At 47.3% G+C, this 26,969-nt stretch overlaps 1 protein-coding gene and 1 pseudogene across 7 annotated transcripts in view; both read right to left on the bottom strand.

The window, feature by feature from the left end:
* Positions 1-26,969, bottom strand: part of LOC147096930 (rho guanine nucleotide exchange factor 25-like) — a 550,157-nt gene that overhangs the window by 324,124 nt on the left and 199,064 nt on the right. The window lies entirely within an intron of this gene.
* On the bottom strand, positions 17,580-21,241 carry LOC147096931 (uncharacterized; annotated as a pseudogene).

Here is a 26,969-nt window from a genome sequence, read left to right as displayed (position 1 = left end):
CATAATCTTAAAGCCCTCTATTGGGTCACCCCTCAGTCTTCTCTTTTCCAGAGAAGATGCCAGAGGACTGGAGAATTGCAAATGTTACACCCTTGTTCAAAAAAGGGTGTAAAGATAAACCCAGCAACTACAGGCCAGTCAGTTTAACCTCGGTAGTGGGGAAGCTTTTAGAAACAGTAATCAGGGACAAAATTAACAGTCACTTGGACAAGTATCGATTAATTAAGGAAAGCCAGCACGGATTTGTTAAAGGCAAATCGTGTTTAACTAACTTGATTGAGTTTTTTGATGAGGTAACAGAGAGGGTTGATGAGGGTAATGCGGTTGATGTGGTGTACATGGATTTCCAAAAGGCGTTCGACAAAGTGCCACATAATAGGCCTGCCAGCAAAGTTGAAGCCCATGGAATAAAAGCGACAGTGGCAGCATGGATACAGAATTGGCTAAGTGACAGGAAACAGAGAGTAGTGGTGAACGGTTGTTTTTCAGACTGGAGGAAGGTACACAGTGGTGTTCCCCAGGGGTTGGTTCTAGGACCACTGCTTTTCTTGATCTATATTATTGACTTGGACATGGGTGTACAGGGCACAATTTCAAAATTTGCAGATGACACAAAACTTGTAAGTATAGTGAACAGTGAGGAGGAGAGTGATAGACTTCAAGAAGACATAGACAGGCTGGTGGAATGGGCAGACACGTGGCAGATGAAATTTAATGCAGAAAAGTGTGAAGTGATGCATTTTGTTAGAAAGAATGAGAAGAGGCAATATAAACTAAATGGTACAATCCTGAAGGGGGTGCACGAACAGAGAGACCTGTGGGTATGTGTGCATAAATCGTTGAAGGTGACAGGGCAGGTTGAGAAAGCGGTTAAAAAGGCTTATGGGATCCTGGGCTTCATAAATAGAGACATAGAGTACAAAAGTGTGGAAATTATGATGAACCTGTATAAAACACTGGTTCGTCCTCAACTGAAGTACTGTGTCCAATTCTGGGCACCGCACTTTAGGAAGGATGTGAAGGCCTTAGAGAGGGTGCAGAAAAGATTTACGAGAATGATTCCAGGAATGAGGGGCTTCAGTTACATGGATAGACTGGAGAAGCTGGGGTTGTTCTACTTAGAGCAGAGAAGGTTGAGAGGAGATTTGATAGAGGTGTTCAAAATCATGAGGGGTTGGAAAGAGTAAATAGAGAGAAACTGTTCCCATTGGCAGAAGGGTCGAGAACCAGAGGACACAGATTTAAGATTGGCAGAAGAACCAAAGGTGACATGAGAAAAAACTTTTTTACGCAGAGAGTGGTTAGGATCTGGAATGCACTGCCTGAAAGGGCGGTGGAGGCAGACTCAATCGTGGCTTTCAAAAGCGAGTTGGCTAAGTATCTGAAGGAAAAAAAATTGCAGGGCTACGAGGAAAGGGCGGGGAAGCGGGACTAGCTGAGAGTCGGCACGGGCTCGACGGGCCAAATGGCTGTAACCATTCTATGATTCTTTGAAAAGAGTCCCAGCCTGTTCAATCTTTCCTGATCGTTATAACCTCTCAGTTCTGGTATCATTCTAGTGAATCTTTGCTGCACCTTCTCCAGTGCCTCTATATCCTTTATTATATAATATGGAGACCACAACTGTTCACAGTACTCCAAGTGTGGTCTAACCAAGGTTCGATACAAGTTTAACATCATTTCACTACTTTTCAATTCTATCCCTCTAGAAATGAAACCCAGTGATTTGTTTGCTTTTTTATGCCTTTGCAGGAGTCATGGACGACTGAGGAAGACCTTAACTGATAGCTGCGGTCTGCAATGGGAACAAACCCGGCTCCCTTGTCCCGACAGTGCAGAGAGTGGGTCTGGGACTGTGCTGGTGAGAGAAAGGAACGGTTTCGAGCAATGAAAATACTCGCACGTGTTTGCTTTCTCTGACTCTGGTGGAGCCTGACTCTGGGGACCAGCTCCCCCACACTGTGAACGTCAAAATGGGAGCGCGGCATTCCTGAAACTGGATGCAACGCAATCGCAAAGTACGGTTGCCAACTCTGATCAGAACAATTCCCGGAGGTTTCATCACTGAAAGTTGCCATCCAGGTACAGCAAGCAATTAGGAAAGCAAATGGTATGTTGGCCTTTATTACAAGAGGATTCGAGTATAAGAATAAAGACGTTTTACTGCCATTATATAGGGCCCTGGTGAGACCACACCTGGAGTATTGTTTACAGTTTTGGTCTCCTTACCTAAGGAAGGATATACTTGCCATAGAGGGAGTGTAACAAAGGTTCACCAGACTGGTTCCTGGGATGGGGGGATTGTCCTATGAGGAGAGATTGAGTAGACTAGGTCTATATTCTCTAGAGTTTAGAAGAATGAGGTGTGATCTCATTGAAACATACAAAATTCTTACAGGGCTCGACAGGGTAGATGCAGGGAGGATGTTTCCCCTGGCTGGGGAGTCTAGAACCAGGGGTCACAGTCTCAGAATAAGGGGTCGGCCATTTAGGGCTGAGATGAGAAATTTCTTCACACTGAGGGTGGTGAATCTTTGGAATTCTCTACCCCAGAGGGCTGTGGAGGCTCAGTCATTGAGTATATTCAAGACAGAGATCGATAGATTTTTGGATATTAAGGAAATCAAGGGATATGGGGATAGAGCAGGAAAGTGGAGATGAGGTAGAAGATCAGCCATGATCTTATTGAATGGCGGAGCAGGCTCGAGGGGCCAAATGGCCGACTCCTGCTCCTATTTCTTATGTTCTTATGATATGTCCTCCCGCCTCCAACCACCCCGCCCCGCCCCGTCAAACAGCCCATGTTTCCCCCACCAATAGTTTTATAACTGATCAAAGGTGCATTTAAGGGGAAACTAGATAAGCACATGAGGGAGAAAGGAATAGAAGGATATGTTGATAGGGTGAGATGAAGAGCGGTGGGAGGAGGCTCGTGTGGAGCATAAACACCGGCACGGACCAGTTGGGCTGAATGGCCTGTTTCTGTGCTGCACATTCTATGTAAAAAAAAAACGGAGAAAAACCCCCCACATATTTTTACTGCCGCTATGATTTTTTTTCCCGGTTGCTCCCTGCAGTGCTCAGGAGATTAATCTTTATTTCCTAGAGACTCCAGGATAATCCTGGTGGGTTGAGAACCCTATCACCAAGGTAAAAGTATCTTTAATGGAGTCGATTCAGCACGTCAGTCTGACACTGCAGTTATAAATTTGCATTTGCTTTCCAGATTCACAGTTAAGGTGCTAATGTAAATGGTGTTGAGATATTCACCGTGATCGCAAATTGAGAGCGAAGTTTTCAGTTATCGTTGAGGAATTTAAAGGGACATCGTTCCTCCTGTAAAGTCACGACAAAAGCTTTTGCACTCAATGGACTGCTTGGTGAAGTCCTGAGACATACATAGGATTACACAGTATTGACAGCACAGAAACAGGCCACAAGGCACAACCAGTCCATGCCGGCGTTTATGCTCCACTCGAGCCTCCTCCCGTCTTTCCTCATCTAACTCTATCAGCATAACCCTCTATTCCCTCCTCCCTTACCTGAGGAAGGACGTTCTTGCCATGGAGGGAGTGCAGCGAAGATTCACCAGGCTGATCCCTGGGATGGCAGGAATGACGTATGAGGAGAGATTGTGTCGATTGGGCTTGTACTCGCTGGAGTTTAGAAGATTGAGAGGGGATCTCGTCGAAACCTATAAAATTCTGTCAGGTCTGGACAGACTAGATGCAGGAAGGATGTTTCTGATGGCCGGGGAGTCCAGAACCAGGGGTCATAGTCTAAGGATAAGGGGTAAGCCATTTAGGACTGAAATGAGGAGGAATTTCTTCACCCAGAGAGTGGTGAACCTGTGGAATTCTCTGCCACAGAGGGCGGTGGAGGCCAGTTCATTAAATATATTCAAGAAAGAGTTGGATACATTTCTTAAGGCTAAAGGGATCAAGGGATATGGGGAAAAGGCAGGGACAGGGTACTGAATTTGGATGATCAGCCATGATCACATTGAATGGCGGAGCAGGCTCGAAGGGCTGAATGGCCTACTCCTGCTCCTATCTTCTATGTTTCTATGTTTCTATGCTTGTCCAGCCTCACCTTAAATGCATCGATACTATTCGGCTCAACCACTCCCTGTGGTAGCGAGTTCCACATTCTCACCACTCTCTGGGGAAAGAAGTTTCTTCTGAATTCCCTGTTGGATTTCTTGGTGACTATCTTATATTGATGGCCTCTACTTTTGTTCTTCCTCACAAGTGTAAACACTCTCTCTGTGTCTACTCTATCAAAACCTTTCATCATTTTAAAGACCTCTATTAGATTGAAGAGAAAAGAGTCCCAGCCTGTTCATCCTTTCCTGATAGGTATAACTTCGCCATTCTGGTACAGGAAACTTTGGTTTATCCGGAGGTTAACTGTCCGGAATGCTCGAGCCACCGGCAAAAATCAGTCATCGGTTCAGTAAGTTTTTTTTCTTTTCGTTGCTTTTTTTTCACCAGTCAGGCTCTGCAAGGTCTAGCTAAAGCTGTTGCTAAGCTACAGAGACGCTTGCAAGCTACGGCCGACTGTTTAGAAGCTAAGCAACAGGGTTTGTTGCCAGATACGGAGCTCAAAAGCTTCCGTATGTTTTAACATTAGCGCTGGTTTGTCTGGCAGTTTTGATGGGACGGCAACAGCTTGGTCCCGTCGGTGCCGGATAGCACAAAGTTTCCTGAATCATCCTTGTAAATCTTCTCTGCAGTCTCGTCAGTGCCTGTATATCCTTTTTATAATATGGCGACCAGAACTTTACACAGTACTCCATGTGTGGTCTAACCAAGGTTCAATACGAGTTTAGCATACAGATCAACAACAACTTTATTTATAGAGCGCCTTTAACGTAGTAAAATGTCCCAAGGTGCTTCGCAGGTGCATTATCAGACAAAAATTGATACCGAGTCACATGAGGAGATATTAGGACAGGTGACCAAAAGCTTGGTCAAAGAGGTAGGTTTTAAGGAGTGTCTTAAAGGAGGAGAGAGAGGTAGAGAGGCGGAGTGGTTTAGGGAGGGAATTCCAGAGCTTAGGGCCCAGGCAACAGAAGGCACGGCCGCCAATGGTGGAGCGATTATAATCAGAGGTGCGCAGGAGGCCAGGATTGTAGGAGCGCAGATATCTCGGAGGGCTGGAGGGCTGGAGGTAATGGGTGAACTGCACTTGGTGTAGTTAGGGTACGGGCAGCAGAGATTTGGATGAGCTTAAGTTTATGGAGGGTGGAAGATGGCCGGTCGGCCAGGCGTGCGTTGGAATCGTCAAGTCTAGAGGTATGTGGACAGGTGACCAAAAGCTTGGTCAAAGAGGTAGGTTTTAAAGAGTGTCTCGGAGGAGGAGAGAGAGGCGGAGAGGCGGCGAGGTTTAGGGAGGGACTCCCGTCCGTTTCTCCCCCCCTCCCACCGCAGGTCGCGTTGGGTTAAAACTAACTCCTTACTGTCTGGCTCACTGGTGAAGAATGCTCATTTGGGTGTCCAACAGTTGTGCGTGTCACCACAGAGAGGATGCTCTCCTGCTATGGCTCAGCGTCGGTTTCTCCTCAGCCTTCCATGAAGCGCCTTGGGGATGTTTTTCTACGGTAAGGTTGCACGGTACAAATGCAGGTTGTTGTTGGCTCCTCGTTGCCCTTTTAAATCCAAGCTGCGAGTCTGGTGGTTGACCTTGGGCGGCTGTCAATGCTGAATGGAAATCACAACATCGCCTGGTGCAAAAGAAGGCCGGCCATGAGCAGCAGGTCGATGAGTTAAAGGGGCTCTGCCAGCTCCCATTACTCCGAAAGCACAAGCACACCTCCCACTTCAGTGTCTTGCAACAGTGGCCATTCTCCGAGAATTCTAGCGCCTAGACAGCGACTGTTAGCAGGCTATCCGACTGCAGGAGGCACCACAGGTCCTGTCCTCACCCAGCGACCACAGATCATTAGATAGTGAGCAAGACTGGGATGCTGAAGGTAAAACCCAGAGGCCAGCTGAGAACAGCTAACTCCATAGAGACCAGAGCCGAGAAATGGCTACCAGTGGGTGTTCATAGAATGATACAGCACAGAGGGAGGCCTTTCGGCCCATCATGCCTGTGCCAGCTCTTTGGTAGAGCGATCCAATTAGTCCCACTGCCCCCTGCCCTTTCCCCAGAGCCCTGCAAATTTGGCCCCTTCAAGTATTTATCCAATTCCCTTTTGAAACAATTGAATCTGCCTCCACCGCCCTTTCAGGCAGCGCATTGCAGATCACAACAACTCACTGCAAAAAAAAATTAATCTCCCCTCTGGTTCTTTTGCCAATTACTTTAAATCTGTGTCCTCTGGTTACCGATCCCCCCTGCCAGTGGAATCAGTTTCTCCTCATCTATTCTATCAAAACCCTTCATGTTTTTGAACACCTCTGTTAAACATCTATGTGTTCGTATCACACTGCCTGCTATTTTCAAGGTGTTAAACTTTTTCTGTTAAGTGGGTTAGGGCCTCTGCTAAAATAGCTGAGGCAGGAATGCCATCAAAACATATTAAACAGATTTCGGTTGAGACGTTAAACCGAGGCCCCATCTACTCAGTCAGGCGGATGTAAAAGATCCCATGTCACTATTTCAAAGAAGAGCAGGGGAGTTCTCCCCAGTGTCTTGGGGCCAATATTTATCCCTCAATCAACATCACTAAAAACAGATGATCTGGTCATTATCACATTGCTGTTTGTCGGAGCTTGCTGTGCGCAATTTGGCTGCTGCGTTTCCCACATTACAACAGTGACTCCACTTCAAAAGTACCTCATTTGCTGTAAAACGCTTTGGGACACCCTGAGGTCATGAAAGGCGCTATAGAAATGCAAGTCTTCTTTAGATCTTCTTTAGATGATCTTCCAAACTTACCCGACCGGTGGGGATTATACTGATTGGAAACCACGGGTTGCACCCCCCACAGTTATCCCAGTAGGTCCCTCCCAAATATAGTCCTATCAATTCCCCCTCCTCACGACATAAAGGGTAACATGGCTAATAAATAAATCTATTGTTGTTGTTATTATTGTCAGCCATGGCTCAGTGGGAGCACTCTCGCCTCTGAGTCAGAAGGTTGTGGGTTTAGGTCCCGCTCCAGGGACTTGAGCCCATAATCCAGGCTGACACTGCAGTGCAGTGCTGAGGGAGTGCTGCACTGTCGGAGGTGCTGTCTTATGGATGAGACTTTAAACCGAAGCCCTGTCTGCCCTCTCAGGTGGATGTAAAAGATCCCCTGGCACTATTTGAAGAAGAGCAGGGGAGTTCTCCCTGGTGTCCTGGCCAATATTTATCCCTCAACCAATATAACAAAAAAACAGATGACTATTTAATTCACTGCTGTTTGTGGGATCTTGCTTTGTGCAAATTAGCTGCCGCTACAGTACAACAATGACTGCACTTTGAAACGATGTCATTGGCTGTAAAACACTTTGGGACGTCCTGAGGTCAGGAAAGGCGCTATATAAATGGAAGTTCTTCCTTTCTTTCTTATACCATGACACTTAATCCCCCGCACCCTGCACATAGCAAGCAGAGATTGTTTTCTCTCTCCCTTGACCTGCTCTCCACTCCTGAAGGCGGCAACTCCATGTTGGGGCACAGTTCGGCAGGTGTCGAAAGCCGTCTGCCGCCTCGCCCAAGTGGCCATTCTTCATGTGTGAGTCCAATACGTTGCAAGTCGACTGTGGGGGCATCATAGCCAAGGCACCCCCCCTTCATCCAATCCCAACGCACGCAGGGGTGCCCTATCTGGCAAGAGGTACTGAATAGGCAGTAGTGGGAGCACTCTCACCACTGAGTCAGAAGGTCGTGGGTTCAAGTCCCACTCCAGAGACTTGATTGACCAGGCTGACACTCCAGTGCAGTGCTGAGGGAGTGCTGCACTGTCGGAGGTGCCGTCTTTTGGATGAGATGTTAAACCGAGGCCCCGTCTGCTCTCAGGTGGATGTAAAAGATCCCATGGCACTATTTCGAAGAGGAGCAGGGGAGTTCTCCCCGGTGTCTTGGGCCAATATTTATCCCTCAACCAACATAACAAAAACAGATTATCTGGTCATTGTCACATTGCTGTTTGTGGGAGCTTGCTGTGCGCAAATTGGCTGCCGCGTTTCCAACATTACAACAGTGACAACACTTCGAAAGTATTTCGTTGGCTGTAAAGCGCTTTGGGACATCCTGAGATCGTGAAAGGCGCTGTAGAAATGCAAGTCTTTCTTTTCCTTGTTTTTTTATTCAAATGGTGATAAATATTTGGAACGGTTTTCCCAGCTACGGTAGTGGAGTCAAAGACTTTAGTTCAAGGTGCCGTTGGATGATGGGCTGGGCGAGTTAGTGTACAGGAGAGGTGAGCTCAGATGGGCAAAATGTCTTTTCCTGACCCTTGACTTTCTCATGGGTAACACCCGCACTGCCAACCCAGCTGAGATCAGTTAACTCAACGCGGACCAGAGATGCAATCTGGGACTTCCCTGACCTGCATGGACTAGACTGTCCACCCATTGACTATGAATCGGTGGTAAATCCTACCCTCATTCCATACTGGGCAGTGTACTTACCAAACATAACATCAGAGGATCTTTATAGACATAAGATAATGAGTGTTTCTGGACAGCAAGGGGAGTTTTGGAAACTAAGGGAATCAAGGGATATGGGGATAGTGCAGGAAAGTGGAGTTGAGGTCGATGATCAGCCATGATCTCATTGAATGGCGGAGCAGCCTCGAGGGGCCGAATGGCCTACTCCTGCTCCTATCTTCTATGTTTCTGTGGTAGAGAATTCCACAGGTTCATCACTCTCTGGGTGAAGAAATTCCTCCTCATCTCAGTCCCAAATGGCTTACCCCTTATCCCCAAGACTGTGACCCCTGGTTCTGGACTCTGACCATTCCTGTGTCTGGCATAAAATAACAATGTAAAGCCCTAAAAAAAAATGAGAGGCCCACCCCAAAAAAAACCCAAGAGACCAATGGAAGTACACGGGCTAAAACTTCATTTGACTGGTTAATGAGGAACATGCCCCCCACCTAGGGCGAAGACAAGTGAAATAAAGCAATTAAAAGAAAATTCATCACCACCTCACAGGCCCCTTGGAAATACTGACGGTCGCCCAGGCCAAGTAAACATGGGGTCGCGACCTGAATTTACCCCGGAGACAACTGCCCCACTCACAAATCCCAAAGTTGGTGAAGTTGCGGGAAGTGAGTCTGGCGGCGACGGTGGGAATGTTACTCTGAAGAAGGATGTTCTTGCCATGGAAGGAGTGCAGCGAAGATTCACCAGACTGATACCTGGGATGGCAGGAATGACGTATGAGGAGAGATTGGGTCGATTGGGCTTCTACTCGCTGGAGTTTAGAAGAATGAGAGGGGATCTCATTGAAACTTACAAAATTCTAACAGGACTGGACAGACGAGATGCAGGAAGGATGTTTATGATGGCAGCGGAGTCCAGAACCAGGGGTCACAGTCTAAGGATAAGGGGTAAGCCATTTAGGACAGAGATGAGGAGGAATTTCTTCACCCAGAGAGTGGTGAACCTGTGGAATTCTCTACCACAGAAGGCAGTTGAGGCAATTCATTAAATATATTCAAGAAAGAGTTGGATATATTTCTTAAGGCTAAAGGGATCAAGGGATATGGGGAGAAAGCAGGGACAGGGTACTGAGTTTGGATGATCAGCCATGATCTTATTGAATGGCGGAGCAGGCTCGAGGGGCCGAATGGCCTACTCCTGCTTCTATTTCTTATGTTCCTCAAAGGAATCCTGCTTGTACAGATAAGTTCATGGATTGTGCCTGTCAAGCATTTCAGGCCTTCTTACCCTGCTCCTGATCAATGAGCTGCTGACGTAAATTTATCCTTTCTCTATCAGAAAAGGCACCATTAATAACTTAGAAATAGAATTTATTTTAACAAAAAAGTTTTCGTGTTTTTTCCATTATTATCAGAAATAAAAGAATGGCGATTTCAATTCACACCTTTGAAAATGAACCAAATGATTAGCTACTTAGGTGCGGGACTGACTGTTCAAAGGATAAGCAGAGAGAGATAATTGAATGCTGCGTGGAATGTGACAGATTGTGAGCAGCTACATCTCATCTCCACAGCAACAACAACGTGCATTTTATCTAGCGCCTTTAACGGAGTAAAACGTCCCAAGGCGCTTCACAGGAGCGTTATCGAACAAAACTTGACACCGAGCCACAGAAGGAGATACCAGTATAGTATGGAGATATGGCCGCTGTCCTTCATTCTGCCAGCACAATTCACACCCCATCTAGAGCCATCCTTTATTCCTTAACCTGTCCCATTACCACCTCCTCTCGCCTTGAATATCTCTCAATGTCTCTTAATCTCTCCTGCTTTCTATCCTATCACTGACCTTCCCTTTTGTTCTTACATCCCCTCCCCCTTTTCCCAGCCCCTAAACCTTGCTTTCCATTTCTGGCTTTTTTCCACTTCTGACGAAAGGTCATCGACCTGAAACGTTAAGTCTGTTTCTCTTTCCACGGATGCTGCCCTGGCCTGCTGAGTTTTTCCAGCGTTTTCTGTTGTTATTTCGGATTTCCAGCATCCGCAGTATTTTGCTATCCTAAGGAGATACTAGGACAGGTGACCAAAAGGCAGCAAGTAATCAAAAAGGCAAATGGAATGTTGGTCTTTATTTCAAGGAGGTTGGAGTATAAAAGCAGGGAAGTCCTGCTACAACTGTACAAGACCACACCTGGAGTACTGTGTACAGTTTTGGTCTCCTTATTTAAGGAAGGATATACTTGCATTGGAGGCAGTTCAGAGGCGATTCACTCGGTTGATTCCTGAGATGAGGTGGTTGACTTATGAGGAAAGGTTGAGCAGGTTGGGCCGATACTCATTGGAATTTAGAAGAATGAGAGGTGATCTTATCGAAACATACAAGATACTGAGGGGGCTCGACAAGGTAGATGCAGAGAGGATGTTTCCCCTCGTGGGGAAATCTAGAACTCAGGGGCACAGTTTCAGAATAAGGGGTCGCCCTTTTAGAACTGAGATGAGGAGGAATTTCTTCTCTCAGAGGGTCGTAAACCTGTGGAATTCTCTGCCCCAGAGAGCCGTGGAGGCTGGGTCATTAAATACATTTAAGGTGGAGATAGACAGATTTTTGCAAGATAAGGGAGTGAAGGGTTATGGGGAGCGGGCGGGGAAGTGGCTCTGAGCCCAAGATCAGCCATGATCTTATTGAATGGCGGAGCAGGCCCGAGGGGCCAAATGGCCTATTCCTGCTCCTATTTCTTATGTTCTTATGTAAAGCTTGTTCAAAGAGGTCGGTTTTAAGGAGGCTCTTAAAGGAGGAGAGGTAGAGAGGCAGATTCAAAGAAGGCTACTGGCTGGGGGATGCACAATCCAAAGAGTAGGCTTTGTTCGACTCTCTTCGGGGACAGCGAGAAGCTTTGAAGAACCTATCCCCAAGAGATGAAATGGACTTAGGTTAGAACCCTCAGCAGTGTGGATAGTGCCTGGCTGGTGGAAGGAATGAGCTCTCATAGGCTGAATGGACTTTTCTTGTTTCCTGCTTTCTGCTTTTCTTATTCGATTATGAGGCCCATTGCTTGGGAGGTGAATCTGGGCAAATAATAACAATACAGGTCTTGCCCATGGACCCTTCCCCTCTGCCCATGCAGCCTCCTTTGTAAAGGTGGCCTAAGTGCCACAATTTCGCATTAGAGTCATAGGGCTCGATTTTCCAAGCTCCGTGCCCATTTGCCAGGAGGCGGGAAGATGTGCAGCTTTGGGTCCCGTCTCCTGGGGGTGGGAAAGGCATTTAATCCTTTTAACTGCCTGTTAACAGGTCCCGGCAGACTGGAAAACTGCTAATGTAATGCCCTTATTTAAAAAGGGCAGTAGACAGAAGGCTGGAAACTATAGACCGGTTAGCCTAACATCTGTGGTAGGTAAAATATTGGAGTCCATTATTAAGGAGACAGTAACAGGACATTTAGATAATCATAATTTAATAGGACAAAGTCAGCATGGTTTTATGAAGGGGAAGTCATGTTTGACAAATTGCTGGAGTTCTTTGAGGAAGTAACATATAGGGTGGATAAAGGGGAACCAGTGGACGTAGTGTATTTAGACTTCCAAAAGGCATTTGACAAGGTGCCGCACAAAAGATTATTGCTTAAGATAAAAAATCACGGGGTTGGGGGTAATATTCTGGCATGGATAGAGGATTGGCTATCTAACAGAAGGCAGAGAGTTGGGATAAATGGTTCTTTCTCAGACTGGCAATCAGTAACTAGTGGTGTTCCACAGGGGTCAGTGCTGGGTCCCCAACTCTTTACAATCTATATTAACGATTTGGAGGAGGGGACCGAGTGTAACATATCAAAGTTTGCAGATGATACTAAGATGGGAGGGAAAGTAGTGAGTGAGGAGGACATAAAAAACCTGCAAGGGGACATAGACAGGCTAAGTAAGTGGGCAGAGATTTGGCAGGTGGAATACAATACTGGAAAGTGTGAGGTTATGCACTTTGGCAGGAAAAATCGTAGAGCAAGTTACTGGGCCAGAAATTGGTGAACGGGGCTTGCCGCGCGTGCAAGCCCCGTATATGCACTTACCCCGCGCTACTGCCGATCAGCTCCAGGGACGCCTGGACTTGGTGTTTGAAAAAGAAGAATCCCGGGCAGCGTATGACGTCACGCCGCCCAGGAGTGCAGCCAGCGCAAAACCAGGAGCGTGCAGTGCAAGTGAGACACGCCCCTTGAGGTCTCAGTTTCACTGGACACGCCCCCAATGTTTCTGTCAAGCTGCTAAGCATTTTTACATGCAAAGCAGCAGTTTAAATAGGTTTTTGGAAGTTTTTTGAAGATTTTGGTAACTTTTATAAACTTTTTTAAATGTTTACATTATTTTGAGTAATCTGAAGTAGTTTTAAAGAGAATTAAAGCAATTTAAAGACTTTTAAAAGCCCTAAAAGAATTTTTTTAATTCCATTTATTTATTTAGCAATGTCGTCGTCATACGTGTCTTCACACTGTTCCCTTTGGGGAACTGTATGAAGTGGTGGAAGGATTTATGGCCATGATTAACGCTCATTCCGTGACCGTAACCATCTTTGAACCAGCCATTAGGGCGGTTAGTCCTATGGCGGGAGGGTTTTACGGGCTCCCACAAGCTATACAAGGAGGGGGGCCACCCACACCCACGGACGCAAATATCCCACTGGATGTCAACCCAGAATTTAGAGCTGGAGCTCCGTCTCCACTTGCCGGGACTGTCTGGAGCGGGGTTCGAAACCCTACCCTGATCTGGCCCAGACGGCGGGGATCCTACCGCTATGACAAAGGCCCAATCCGATTAGCAACGTGAAATGGCAGCATAGGGCTCCAGTCACGGGGAGGGAAAAGGCGCAGGAAACGTATGGGTGTCATCTTTTGTGCGGAGTGGGCCTTTTGCGTAGCAGTAAGCATCCCCGCCGCTGGGCCAGAAGGAGTAGGGTTTTGAACCCCACTCCAGACAGTCCCGGCAAGTGGAGTCGGAGCTCCAACTTTAAATTCTGGGTGGACATCCAGCGGGATGCTTGCGTCCGTGGGTGTTGGTGGCACCCCCCCCCTCAGATGGGTTGTGGGAGCCCGTAAAACCCTCCCGCCATAGGACTAACCACCCTAATGGCTGGTTCAAAGATGGTTACGGTCACGGAATGAGCGTTAATCACGGCCATAAATCCTTCCACCACTTCATACAGTTCCCCAAAGGGAACAGTGTGAGGATACGTACGATGATGACCTCTTGCGCAATGCACCTCCTTGGACCCTCAGTCGCAGATGCGAGGGGGCAAATCGTGCAATTGTTAAATTTTTCATTTTATTGACATGTAAAATGTTGGCCCAGTAATTCCCTTCCAAATGCGCGAGTACGGTCGGGGTACTTACGCATCTGGCCGGATGAAATGCCGGTTTTCAGCATGCACAGTGCATGTGGGGAAAACCGGCATTTCCTGTCCTCTGAACGAAGGGGTTCAGAGGCAGAACGCGTGCGACTGCACAGGCAGCGCGTGCGCAGTATAATTCGCCGCTTTCATTAATGCTTTCAGTGAGGTCAAGTCATTACAACTTACACATGAAAAAAGCATGGGTACAGTTGCTCCAGAGGCTGCGGAGGAAGATATTTATTATCGTGGAGCTTCTGAAAGTATGTATGTCTGTATATATTCCTTTGCGTGTTATGTATATATTCCTTTACTTATGTGTATGAATGTATTATTTAATTATGACTTTCAGAGAAAGTAACTTATTGGAAAATCATAATTAAAAACATACATTCATACACATTAGTAAAGGAATATAAAACATACATACATATACGTAAAGGAATATATGTGGACATACATACATAACTCATTCTCACATTCCATTCACACAGCCACAATTGCTCCTTCTACCTACCGTTCTGAAAACCCTTTAAAAAAAAAAAAAATTTCAACTTTAAAACTTACTTAAAATTTCTTAAAATAACTTCCCTCCCTTTCCCAAACAAAAATATTGCATTTCAGAAGCTCCACGATAAAATATATCTTCCTCCGCAGCCAATGAACAACTTTACACTTGCTTTTTTCAAGTGTAACTTCTAAGGACTTACCCTCACTGAATCCATCATTGAAATCCACAAAGTTCACTGCGCAAGCGCTGCCTGTGCAGTCGCACGCGCTGTGAATAGACCTCGGGTCTGGAAATGCCGGCGTTCCCCGCATGCGCTGTTCCTGCTGAACGCCGGCATTTCCAATGGCCAAATGCGTGAGTACCCCGACCGTACTCACGCTTCTGGCCGCGAATTTCTGGCCCATTATCTTAATGGCAAGAAACTGGAAAGTACTGAAGTACAAAGGGATCTGGGGGTCCTGGTGCACGAAACTCAAAAGGTTAGTATGCAGGTGCAGCAAGTGATTAAGAAGGCCAATGGAATGTTGGCTTTCATTGCTAGGGGGATGGAATATAAAAATAGGGAGGTATTGCTTCAGTTGTACAAGGTATTGGTGAGACCGCACCTGGAATACTGCGTACAGTTTTGGTGTCCATACTTAAGAAAAGACATACTTGCTCTCGAGTCAGTACAAAGAAGGTTCACTCGGTTAATCCCGGGGATGAGGGGATGGACATATGAGGAGTAGATTGGGACTCTACTCATTGGAGTTCAGAAGAATGAGAGGCGATCTTATTGAAACATATAAGATTGTGAAGGGGTTGGATCGGGTGGATGCGGGGAGGATGTTCCCGATGATGGGTGAAACTAGAACTAGGGGGCATAGTCTTAGAATAAGGGGCTGCTCTTTCAAATCTGAGATGAGGAGGAACTACTTCACTCAGAGGGTGGTAGGTCCATGGAATATGCTGCCCCAAAAAGCTGTAGAAGCTACATCATTACATAAATTTAAAACAGAAATAGACAGTTTCCTAGAAGTAAAGGGCATAAAGGGTTACGGGGAGCGGGCAGGAATTTGGACATGAGTCTAGGTTCGGATCGGTCATGGCCCTGTGGGTAGCGGAGCGGGCCCAGGGGCCGTGTAGCCTGATCCTGCTCCTATTTCGTGTGTCTAATTCTGTTAGATTCAGGAGATGGTTCTGTGATAGTAGATTGGCGGTTAGGATCAGATCAGTCATGATCTCATTGAATGGCGGAGCAGGCTCGAGGGGCCGATTGGCCTACTCCTGCTCCTATTTCTTATGTTCTTATGTTCTTATGTTTACCTTCACAGGTGAAGGCTTCCTGACCTCGGAGAACCCCGCCGGGTTGGAGGAGACATGGAGGAGGTCTGCGGCGGTCAGAGGCACCTGGAAGTAAGGTGTAGAGGTGAGTGGTGGGTGCAAGTGTGGAGTGGTAAGTATGCAAGGTGAGTGATAAGTTTTAAAAAGTGTTCACTTACCTTGTTTTCCTTCCATAGCCTTTAGCCGCGGAGGATCGGGAGAGACGACATCCTGCTTGTCAATTTCAGGTAATGGCTGATGGACCCTCCGATCCATCAGACATCTGAAATTTACAAAATTTGCAATGTTTGATGAGTCCTCACCTCAGAGACTCATCAAACTAAAGAGAATGTCATTTCTTCTTTCAAGAAGTCTTGACAGATAGCACGTCTGACGTTGACGTGATCTGTCAGTGACTTCCTCCCTAATTGGCCTGCTGAGCCCGCCGGGCGGGCTTAACAAGCTCAATCAGGGGGAAATCCCTCTAAATGGTCAGGTGAGGATGGAGGCGGGACATTGACACGACAAGCAGCAGTCCCGCCTCCAACTCACCTCCATTCACAAAATCCAGCCCTATACAGTTATACAGCACAGAAAGAGGCCCTTCGGCCCATTGTGTCCGCGCCAGCCATCAAGCCCTGTCTATTCTAATTGAATTGTCACAGTAAGTTTATTCTTCAAATCCATTTCTGGTACCAAGGATACTCATGATTTCCAAAGATAAAAATGTCCCAGTGCCACAATATTAAACAAATTCTTAATAACATGCTTTGTCCTCCAATTTTATCCTGGATGGTTCTCATTACTGGGGTACAATTCCATGGGTTGCCACTCATCCTCTGGTAACTCACCCAAGAGTTCATTCTTCGGATGTCAGCCTGGGCAGTGAGTGTTGATAGGCTGATTGACCTTGGGCAGATGGCCAAGTCCAATTCTGACCTTGCACAACGCCCACACGCATGCACTTTCTAGGCATTCATGTGTTCCCTTACTCACTCAGCAGCACTGAGGCAGTAACAAAAAGGAAAGCAAGAGAAGCAGTACAGAAGTGGCTTGCAAATTGTTCAACATCTTACCGAGCCCTCTGTAGAAACTCCTGTAAATAACTGATCATCTCAATCCTGGCCACCCATCCATTCTGGGGGGAAGGTCACTCAGATATTCTGTATCGGCGAAGGTTAACAAGTAGCACGCAGGGCGAGATGACACGGTCCACACTTCCTTTTAATACTACAATGAAGCTTCTGCCTAGTTCCCACCTCTGTGTTTTCGCCACTAGCAATATGAGCGATGTGCAATGTAGGCGGAGATCTGGCGCTGTCGATCTCCAACCAGTTTGCCGATTTGGTTTCCCTTGAATAATGCATGTTTATCAGGTGAAGTGTGGAGCTAGCCTTTGGCTCATTGGTAGCATTCCTGCCTCCGGAGTCCGTACCTAACCTGCTGTACAACACAGTCCTCACACTTACTAGCGGTTCGGCAGTGATTCAAAATGGGAAAATGCCACTCCATGATATCAAAGAGATTCGGTGTTCCAGTGATCCGAAGGCTTGGAAAATAAATGAAGAGGTGTATATATGTATGCAACATGAATTCATAACGGCAAACATCAGCCCTGGTTGTCAAATGAGGGATTGGTTTGTAATTTGAAGCCATACTTCCTTGGTTCGGAGAATTGTGTTAGCTTTCCCAGTTTCAATAAATATTTAAAGTAACGCGATTGAACTGTGAAACAAAAGTGTCTGACAGGATTTCTCCCAAAATGCCTCGCCGTTCGCTGCGTTGCATACCTCCCCACGCCACAACCTCACCCTCGGCACATGACCAGTAGCTGCAATCCCATTGGTCAATTGCTTGGAGCACTGCGTGACTGGAGGGACAGAAGCAGTTTTGATCTGAGTGCAAACTACAGTGTGCAATCTGATTTCAACAGAAAGAAAGCCTGCATTAAGGTCGCCAATTGTGGCTGGACGTATCCTACAGTTTTAATCACCTGACCTACCACCCCCAACCGCCCCGCCCAATCAAACAGCCTTCTTTCCCCATCTCCAATATTTTTCTAACTAAGAAATGAAAGTGTCCAAAGAAGTTTATTAAAAAAATGCATAATTTCTTTAACGACCCTGTGATTTTATCTCCCAGGTTGCTCGCAGCAGTGTCCAATAGATTCACCTTTAATTCCTGGCGGCTCTAGGACAATCCTGGAGGGTTGGCACCCCGAACAGGAAAGTTACGTGGATGAAGCAGCCGGCTCGTGGAGTGAGTGCGGGTTTACTGCAAGAGTTCAAAAGGGAGCTGAACTGGATGCAGGGGAAGTGCAACGAGACCTGGGTGTCCTTGTGCACCAGTCGCTGAAGGTAGGCATGCAGGTGCAGCAGGCGGTTAAGAAGGCAAATGGTATGTTGGCCTTCGTAGCAAGAGGGTTTGAGTACAGGAACAAGGATGTCTTGGTGCAGCTGTACAGGGCCTTGGTGAGACCACACCTTGAGTATTGTGTGCAGTTTTGGTCACCTTATCTGAGGAAGGACGTTCTTGCCATGGAGGGAGTGCAGCGAAGATTCACCAGGCTGATACCTGGGATGGCAGGAATGACGTATGAGGAGAGATTGGGACGATTGGACTTGTACTCGCTGGAGTTTAGAAGAATGAGAGGGGATCTCATTGAAACTTAAAAAATTCTAACAGGACTGGACAGACTAGATGCAGAAAGGATGTTCCCAATGACGGGGGAGTCCAGAACCAGGGGTCACAGTCTAAGGATAAGGGGTAAGCCATTTAGGACAGAGATGAGGAGGAATTTCTTCACCCAGAGAGTGGTGAACCTGTGGAATTCTCTACCACAGAAGGCAGTGGAGGCTAATTCACTAAATATATTCAAGAAGGAGTTAGATATATTTCTTAAGGCTAAAGGGATCAAGGGATATGGGGAGAAGGCAGGGACAGGGTACTGAATTTGGATGATCAGCCATGATCTCATTGAATGGTGGAGCAGGCTCGAGGGGCCGAATGGCCTACTCCTGCTGCTATCTTCTATGTTTCTATGAACGAGTTCCTTGGTGTAGCTGATTGACAGTGTACAAAAGGTAGGTGGGATGTTGGGGTGATGTGTCTCAACGGCCACTCTGGTTTCCTGGAACTTGTTTTGAGCGCATTCCGGGCGTTGGAGAGGAATTTCCCAGATCTTGTTTCCCTGAATTGGCCCAAAGGTTTTTTTTTCCCCCTCTCCCCATAGATTAATGTGGCTACTGGCGGGTGGGAGGGCATTGGCAATCATGCTGCTCCGTTGCACCACGATCGTATAGGACAGGCTCGATGGACTTTTCCTGCCTCTCACTTTCCTACTGTAGGTATGAAGCTGCAAACACTACTGAGTGACCCGTGACCTGGAAATCAGAGCGACACTATCGGCAACTGTTGGAGGAGCTCCCCCGAGGGGCAGCTGGTGGATACACTCTTACAATATACAAACCAGCTGGTTGCGCTATGGCCGGAATTTCCTGGGGTCCGTGTGGTCACGATCGGAGGCGGATTGGGTGGGAAATTTGAAAAAAGTCGGAGCGGGTCGGGAACCGGCGCGTTTGCCGGTGCGGCAGCGACCCAACCTGACCAGCAGAGGCGGCCGACCTATTTGAAATCATTATAAGCTTGTTGTCAGACACTTAAGAGCCTTTCTCCCCCTACATTTCAAATTTCCCTGCATGGCCGCGGGATTCACGCAGCTCGGAAAGCACATCTGCCAACCTGAGGCGGGAGCTGAGTGGCCATTGCTCCAGCTGATTACTTCACAGCAGCAAATGTACTATAAAAGCTCCGACCTCACAGCTAATCACTTTCCTCAGGCAGAAGCTGTTGCTGACTACATTGCCAGCACAGATTTAACTTTCTGCAGGCTGCAAGTGTTTCCAGCAAAGTCTCCATCCAGTGTCACCTCATTGGAAGAACCTTTCTCACCACTGACAGATCGCTTCTGTCATCTGTACTTCACCTGCCATCTATTCCATCAACATGGATGCCATTTATACTCTCACCTTGGTCCTCAGAATCCCACCACGATCAGCCCCAACACCAGCAGCACCAGGCACACCAGCAGCACCAACAACACCAACCTTCTCCGCAATCAACTGATGCTGCACAGGACAGGGGGCATCAGCAGCCGAGCACCTTGCTGCCCGGGAGGCCAGGGATGGCCTCATCTTGGCCAGATTTACTTAACTTTACACAGTACACCCATATGGCTGCCACATGCTGCGCCAGGTTGGCACCACCCCACACCAACACCATAAACCATCCCCACAATGACCAATCCATTCACCATTGGTTGAGGTACTGTTGTGTCTCACCATTCAGTGCAACTCACTAAGCCACTTCCAAAGGTGCACACAAATGTGTCCAAGATGGCAAAGTGGTGAAAAAAAGATTTTAATGGTTGACAATACATTAACGGAGACTTGCCATTAACATTGACTAAAACACCCAAGTGGCTACCCTTGTGAATCTACTTGTGTGTCATCTTTCTCTTACGCATGCTTCTACGAGGTGCTACCCCTGTGGTTTCAGCAGAGGTAGAGGCAGCCTGCTCACTTCCCTGCTGTGACTGCTTAGACACTCTTGGCGGACGTCCTCTGGGTTTTGGAGCCTGTGATGGCCCCGCCAAAGTCTGCTCCTCCTGCGACTGTGCAGGGGCAGACTCGGCCATCGCGATTCGAGGAGGCATCTGGGGCTCTGACTGAGGGGGTGGCAACGGGGGAGAAGTGTGAGCGCTTTGAGAGGAGCCCACACTTCCATATCCCCTCTCACCGTCATCCCTCTCATAGGCTACCCGCACTTTCCTGCTAGCAAGGAGCTGCAGAGCACCTTGCCACACATCAGTGGGGCCACGAGGACCCATGTCTACGCTGACATCCCTCCTAGACAGAAGGTCAATGAGTCTCTGCCATCTATGCTTCATAGATAGCCACCTATTCTCCATAGATAGCATGTGCTCCTGTGAGTGGTGCATTAGCTGCTCCATGCAGGTGGCCATCCTATCCATGGAAGAGCCTACAGTCACCATCACCTGCAACGTGGTGGTGCTCATGTTGGAGATGGACTCCTCCATTCTCTGCACATTTGCAGACATTGTGCTCGCAAAACCTGTCAGAGCCTCCTGCACTTCTTGCTGCACCTCCAGGACCGCCCTCTTTCTCAATGGCCCCCGAGGCTCAGCGTCTGCATGCAGCTGAGCAGAGCTGGGAGCGTCTTGCGGCCTCTGGCGAGAAGTCTCCACTGCTGTCCCTGTCATCACCATCTGCTCTTGCTCACTTGTGACTTGTGACAGACCAGATGACGACACTACTCTATCTCGCGTGGAACCCACCGAGGTGTGCGTCTCTGCACTGGTGCTGGGTGTGCTCATGTCTGGTGACGCAGCAACCTCAGAGGCTGGAGGCTCCTCTGAGGAGTCTTGCTCTTCCTCCTGGACAGTGGGGGTTGGGGGGCTCTTGATGGACCTGTGGGAGAGTAGAGCGATGATTTAGATATGTCATAACAAGAATGGGTAACGATACCATAATGCATGACATGAATCAACTGAGCGGCCTGTGGGTGGCGCTGTCCAGGGAGAGTATAAATACTCGGGCACGGGCCCAGCTTGGGCAGGACATTCTTAACAGGAACTAGTGAAGGACACAACTAGACCTCCATATTGTAAAACAGTTGATTAAAGCTTTGTTTAACGCTTAGACCAAGTGCCTAGTAGTTTTCTTACGTCAATGCACATGATGACCATTCAGTGGCTGATGACATCAGTCCCCATATGAGTGACTGCTGTATGCCATGTGGCTGTATGAGATGTAATTCTGACACCAGGCTGCTGAGATGTCCCCCTCTCTCCGCCTCCCACCTCCAGCAGCTCAGCCACTCCTGATACTTCTAACGCAGCCTCCTCTGCTGTTGTGAGGGTGGCAAATGATGGAGGCCCACCTCCAGTTCTCCCTCTCCCTCTTATTGTGCGCTCTCTCCTGCAAGGAGGGAAAGAAGAGAAGGTTGAGTGAGAGTGATGGAATGAGTGTAAGGAATGGATGGGTTACATCTTTTGAGTGTGACTATGATGGAGTGTCGTGCCAATGCCAAGTGGGCTCCTTGTGTGTTGTTAGTTGGTATGACTGCATCAGGATGAGGCTGAGTGTGAAGGGTGGTTAGTCATATGGGGATGTGATTATGTAGATAGAGGGGGAGGGATGGGTGGCTGTGCAAGGTATGTTGGTGTGAGTAAGGATGTGCAGGAGTAGGGTAGGGAAGGCAAAGTGATGGGGATGTGATGAGAGGCACAGCAGGATGAGATTGAGTGTGGCTTTGTACTCACCTTACAGAAAAGTCTGGCCTATATTTTTTGAAGTACCTTAACCTAGATTATTCAACAAAACTGCACTTCTCGTTTACATTTTGGAATCCAGAGGAAATGAGCCACTGGGATGATTTTCTTGGGGGAAATTATTGATGGGGATACCAGGTTACCCATTGTCTTCCCACCTCACCTCATGGACAGTCTCCTTCACAGTTAGCTCCATGGGACCTCTAGCATCTTATCAAGACAGGTAGAAGTGTAGAAGTGTACTGCAAGGCGAATGAAGTGCCAGAGGCCAGGAAAGCACTGGTATTGTTGAATTCCATGGGTGCAAAAAGGTACGGCTTACTGCGAAACCTAATAACCCCAGAGAAGCCAGTGGAAAAGGATTTTGAAAACATAGTGTCAATCCTACAGGACCACTTAAACCCCACACCGCTGCTGATAGCAGAAAGATTTAAGTTTCACAAAAGGAACCAGCATAAAGATGAAAGTAATGCTGAGTATTTAACGGAACTGCGCAAGCTATCGAAACACTGCCAGTTTGGATTGGGACTAGCAGATACGTTAAGAGACAAGTTTGTGTGTGGGCTTCAAAGTGAAGGAACCCAGAAACGGCTTCTATCAGAAAAGGATCTTACGCTGGACAAGGCTTTCAGTACGGCAGTATCACATGAAGCAGCCGCAAGGGGCGCTGCAGAGATACAACGGAGACCGCAAGAATATGGCACCAATGAAATGTCCTATGGAACAGGGAAGTGTTATCGGTGCGGCAGAACAACACACGACCAGAAGGATTGTTGGTTCAAGGACCAAGTGTGCAGACAGTGTGGAAAAGCAGGACACATAGCAAGAGTCTGCAGGTCTGGGAAGAAAACCAACAGCAAGAAATCTCCACAGGAGAAGTACAAAAAGGTACATAAGGTGATGGACAGTAGTTCAGACGAACAGAAAAGTGATACAGACTCTGGAAGCAAGGAGCTGGGTTGTCTGAAACTACATAAGGTAACCAAAATGGAGGATCACCAGACTATCTGGGTTACACTCAAGATAGACGGAGTCCAAGTGAAAATGGAATTGGACACAGGATCAGCCCTAACAGTCATAAACCAAAGGGGCTACAAGCGGCTATTTTCACACATACCCTTGAAAGCTACAGAGATTGTCTTGAAGACATACACGGGGCAAAAAGTCTACCCCAAAGGAAAAATAAGGGTGAAAGTGATATACAAAGGCCAGGAAATACCTAAAATGGACTTATATGTATTGCCAGATGGAGGACCACCACTGCTAGGACGTGAATGGATCCGGAAGATACAATTAGATTGGCATTCCATACAGGCACTGAAGGTTGAGGCCAAAAAGGATGACGACGTCACACCTGGATGACTGTCAAAAATGCTAACTGACGCAAAAGAAGTGTTCCAGGAGGGACTCGGAACACTAAAAGGCATAACAGCAACGATTAAAATAGAGGAAAATGCAAGCCCAAAGTTTCTTAAGGCCAGACCAGTGCCTTATGCGATCCGACCAGCCGTCGAAGCGAGCTGGAAGGGTTGGAACATTCAGGAGTACTGTCCAAAGTGGACTGGAGCGAGTGGGCTACACCCATCGTTCCTGTAATGAAGAGGTCATTGAGTAATACGCCTGGGGAACCAAAGAAGGTCCGCATCTGTGGGGATTTTAAGGTGACAGTGAACCCAGTCCTTCACACGGTACAATATCCGCTTCCACGAATTGAGGATATTTTTGCCTCGCTATCTGGAGGTAAACGCTTCACCAAAATTGATCTAGCCCAGGCGTACTTGCAAATGGAGGTAGAAGAAGCCTCGAAACAGTACCTCACAATCAACACTCATAAAGGCCTCTACCAATACAACCGGCTGGTGTTCGGGGTAGCATCGGCTCCGGCTATTTGGCAAAGGGCAATGGATCAAGTCCTGCAAGGGATTCCAGGGACCCAGTGTTATTTGGACGACATCCTGGTCACGGACGAAAATGACAGTGATCACCTCGCCAACCTGGAGAAGGTGCTCACCAGATTAAAGGAATATGGGCTACGAGCTAATCACCACAAGTGCGAGTTTTTCCAGAAGCAGATCTCGTATTGTGGCCACGTTATCGATGAAGAGGGGTTACATAAGTCCCCTGAAAAGATTGAGGCAGTAGTCAAGGCTACAGCACCGGAAAATGTGTCACAACTGAGGTCGTTCCTCGGGCTGGTAAACTACTACAATAAGTTCTTACCAAATTTGTCTACGGTATTACACCCACTGAACCATGGAAGTGGAATGACGAATGTAAACGAGCTTTCTAGAAGTGCAAAGAATTGATCACATCAAAAGAGGTGTTGGCCCATTTTAACCGAGCACTACCAATTCGTTTGGCATGTGATGCATCACCCTATGGTATTGGAGCGGTGCTGTCGCACAAATTCCCAGACGGGTTGGAGAGGCCAGTAGCCTTTGCATCTCGGTCATTAACCTCAGCCGAGCGCAACTACGCCCAGATTGACAGGGAGGCCCTCAGCCTTGTATGGGGAGTAAAAAAATTCAACCACTATCTGCATGGGCAGAAGTTCACCTTGCTGACTGACCACCAACCACTTGTCTCCATCTTTAATCGAAAGAAGGGCGTTCCGGTGATGACTGCACAACGGTTCCAAAGATGGTCCCTGTTTCTAGGGGCAAATCAATATGAAATAGAATATAAAGGCACGAAACAGCATGGAAACGCTGATGGGCTATCACGCTTGCCATTGCCTACTGTGGAGGAAGCACCAGCAGTGGACCCTATCGAGATATTTTATTCGTCAATAATTGAACGATTGCCAGTAACGAACGCGGATATAGAGAAGGAGACCCGCAATGATCCGACACTGTCTCGGGTATATGATTTGACGGTGAGGGGATGGCCAACACATGGCGACTCACTGTTGCCAGCATTCTCATCCAGAATAGAACAGCTGTCAGTATGCCAGGGGACAGTGATGTGTGGATCCAGAGTGGTGATTCCACCCAAGTTAAGGGAGAGAGTGCTAAATGAGTTCCATGAAGGTCATCTGGGAAGGGTGAAAATGAAAATCCTTGCTAGGGCTTATGTGTGGTGGCCGGGAATCGATCAACAAATTGAAGACCTAACTAAGAGCTGCTTAGGATGCCAGAAGGTCCAAAATGCACCACCACATGCCCCTCTACACCCATGGGAGTGACCCTCCTCTCCATGGCAACGGGTGCATATTGATTTTGCTGGTCCATTCATGGACTCAATGTTCTTAATAGCAGTGGATGCTCACTCTGTTAGATCCGTGATTCTGAGAGTATGATGTTTTTCAATAACTACACGGATGCTGTAACTTAACAATCAACAGGTATTTACTGGAGTAGGGTAGTCTCAAGACTGGGGGTACAGAGGCATGCTCAAGGCTTATATACAGGTGTGGTCACTGCCGGTACTACAGTATACAGGAGCTGTAAAAGTAGTTCTCTCTTAAAGGTACATACACTACACACTCGAAATGGCCTGAGGTGATAAAAATGTCCTCAACCACCACAGAGAAAACGATTGCTGTCCTACAGACCATATTTGCCAGGAACAGCTTGCCAGAGCAGATTTGCTCTGATAATGGACGACAGTTTGTGTCCGAAGAGTTTCGGAAATTTATGAGAAGGAATGGGGTAAGGCATTACACATCTGCCCCGTATCATCCAGCCACAAATGGATTGGCTGAGAGGTTCGTACAAACCTTTAAAAAGGCGATAAAGGCCATGTGCGATGATGAAATTCCACTGCAGCATAAGGTGGACAATTTCTTATTAGCCTACAGAAATGCGACACATGCAGTTACCAACCAGACCCCGGCCGTGATGTTCTTCAACCGAAGGTTGAGATCTCGTCTGGATTTGCTCAGACCAAATGTGCGAAGAAATGTTGAGGATAAACAATTCCAGCACATCAATGAGAAGCCGCCAAGGAGCTTCAACGTAGGACAACCAGTCTTGGCCCGTGACTACCGAACAGAGAAATGGCAACCCAGAACGATATGTACAAGGCAGGGGTCATTAATGTACACAGTGGATGTCGGGGAGAACATTGTGAGACGCCACGTCGATCAGATCTTAGCGTCACAGGAACGAGTCAACCCCATGTCTCGCGTACCTGGGGATGAACCCGACATACCGGTAGCATCTACCTCAGAAACAGTAGCAGTGGAAACTGATGAACTAACCGACGAAAAGGGGCCAGAATCGCCTCCGCACCAAGAACAAGAACCTCAGGAAAGGCGCTATCCTGAAAGGATCAGGAAGCCGCCCCAAAGACTGAATCTATAAATGGACTATTGTTGTTTAATGTGCATGTTAAAGTGTTAATTGTTATTTGAATATTATGGGTACTGCTAATCTAAAAGGGGAGGAATTGTAGTGTATGTACCTTTAAGAGAGAACTACTTTTACAGCTCCTGTATACTGTAGTACCGGCAGTGACCACACCTGTATATAAACCTTGAGCATGCCTCTGTACCCCCAGTCTTGAGACTACCCTACTCCAGTAAATACCTGTTGATTGTTAAGTTACAGCATCCGTGTAGTTATTGAAAAACATCATACTCTCAGAATCATGGATCTAACATTCCTCATATGTTCTAAATATGTCTTCCTACTCACTCTTACTGCAGTTGTACAGGGCCTTGGTGAGACCACACCTTGAGTATTGTGTGCAGTTTTGGTCGCCTTATCTGAGGAAGGATGTTCTTGCCATGGAGGGAGTGCAGCGAAGATTCACCAGACTGATACCTGGGATGGCAGGAATGACGTATGAGGAGAGATTGGGTCGATTGGGCTTGTATTTGCTAGAGTTTAGAAGAATGAGAGGGGATCTCATTGAAACTTATAAAATTCTAACAGGACTAGACAGA

Source organism: Somniosus microcephalus, chromosome 33, assembly GCF_052327205.1.
Source record: "Somniosus microcephalus isolate GS21.2 chromosome 33, FLI_Smic_1.0, whole genome shotgun sequence".
In the NCBI taxonomy this organism is placed as follows: domain Eukaryota; kingdom Metazoa; phylum Chordata; class Chondrichthyes; order Squaliformes; family Somniosidae; genus Somniosus; species Somniosus microcephalus.
Note: the sequence above shows the minus strand (reverse complement) of the source record. Positions and strands in the feature narration are given on the sequence as shown.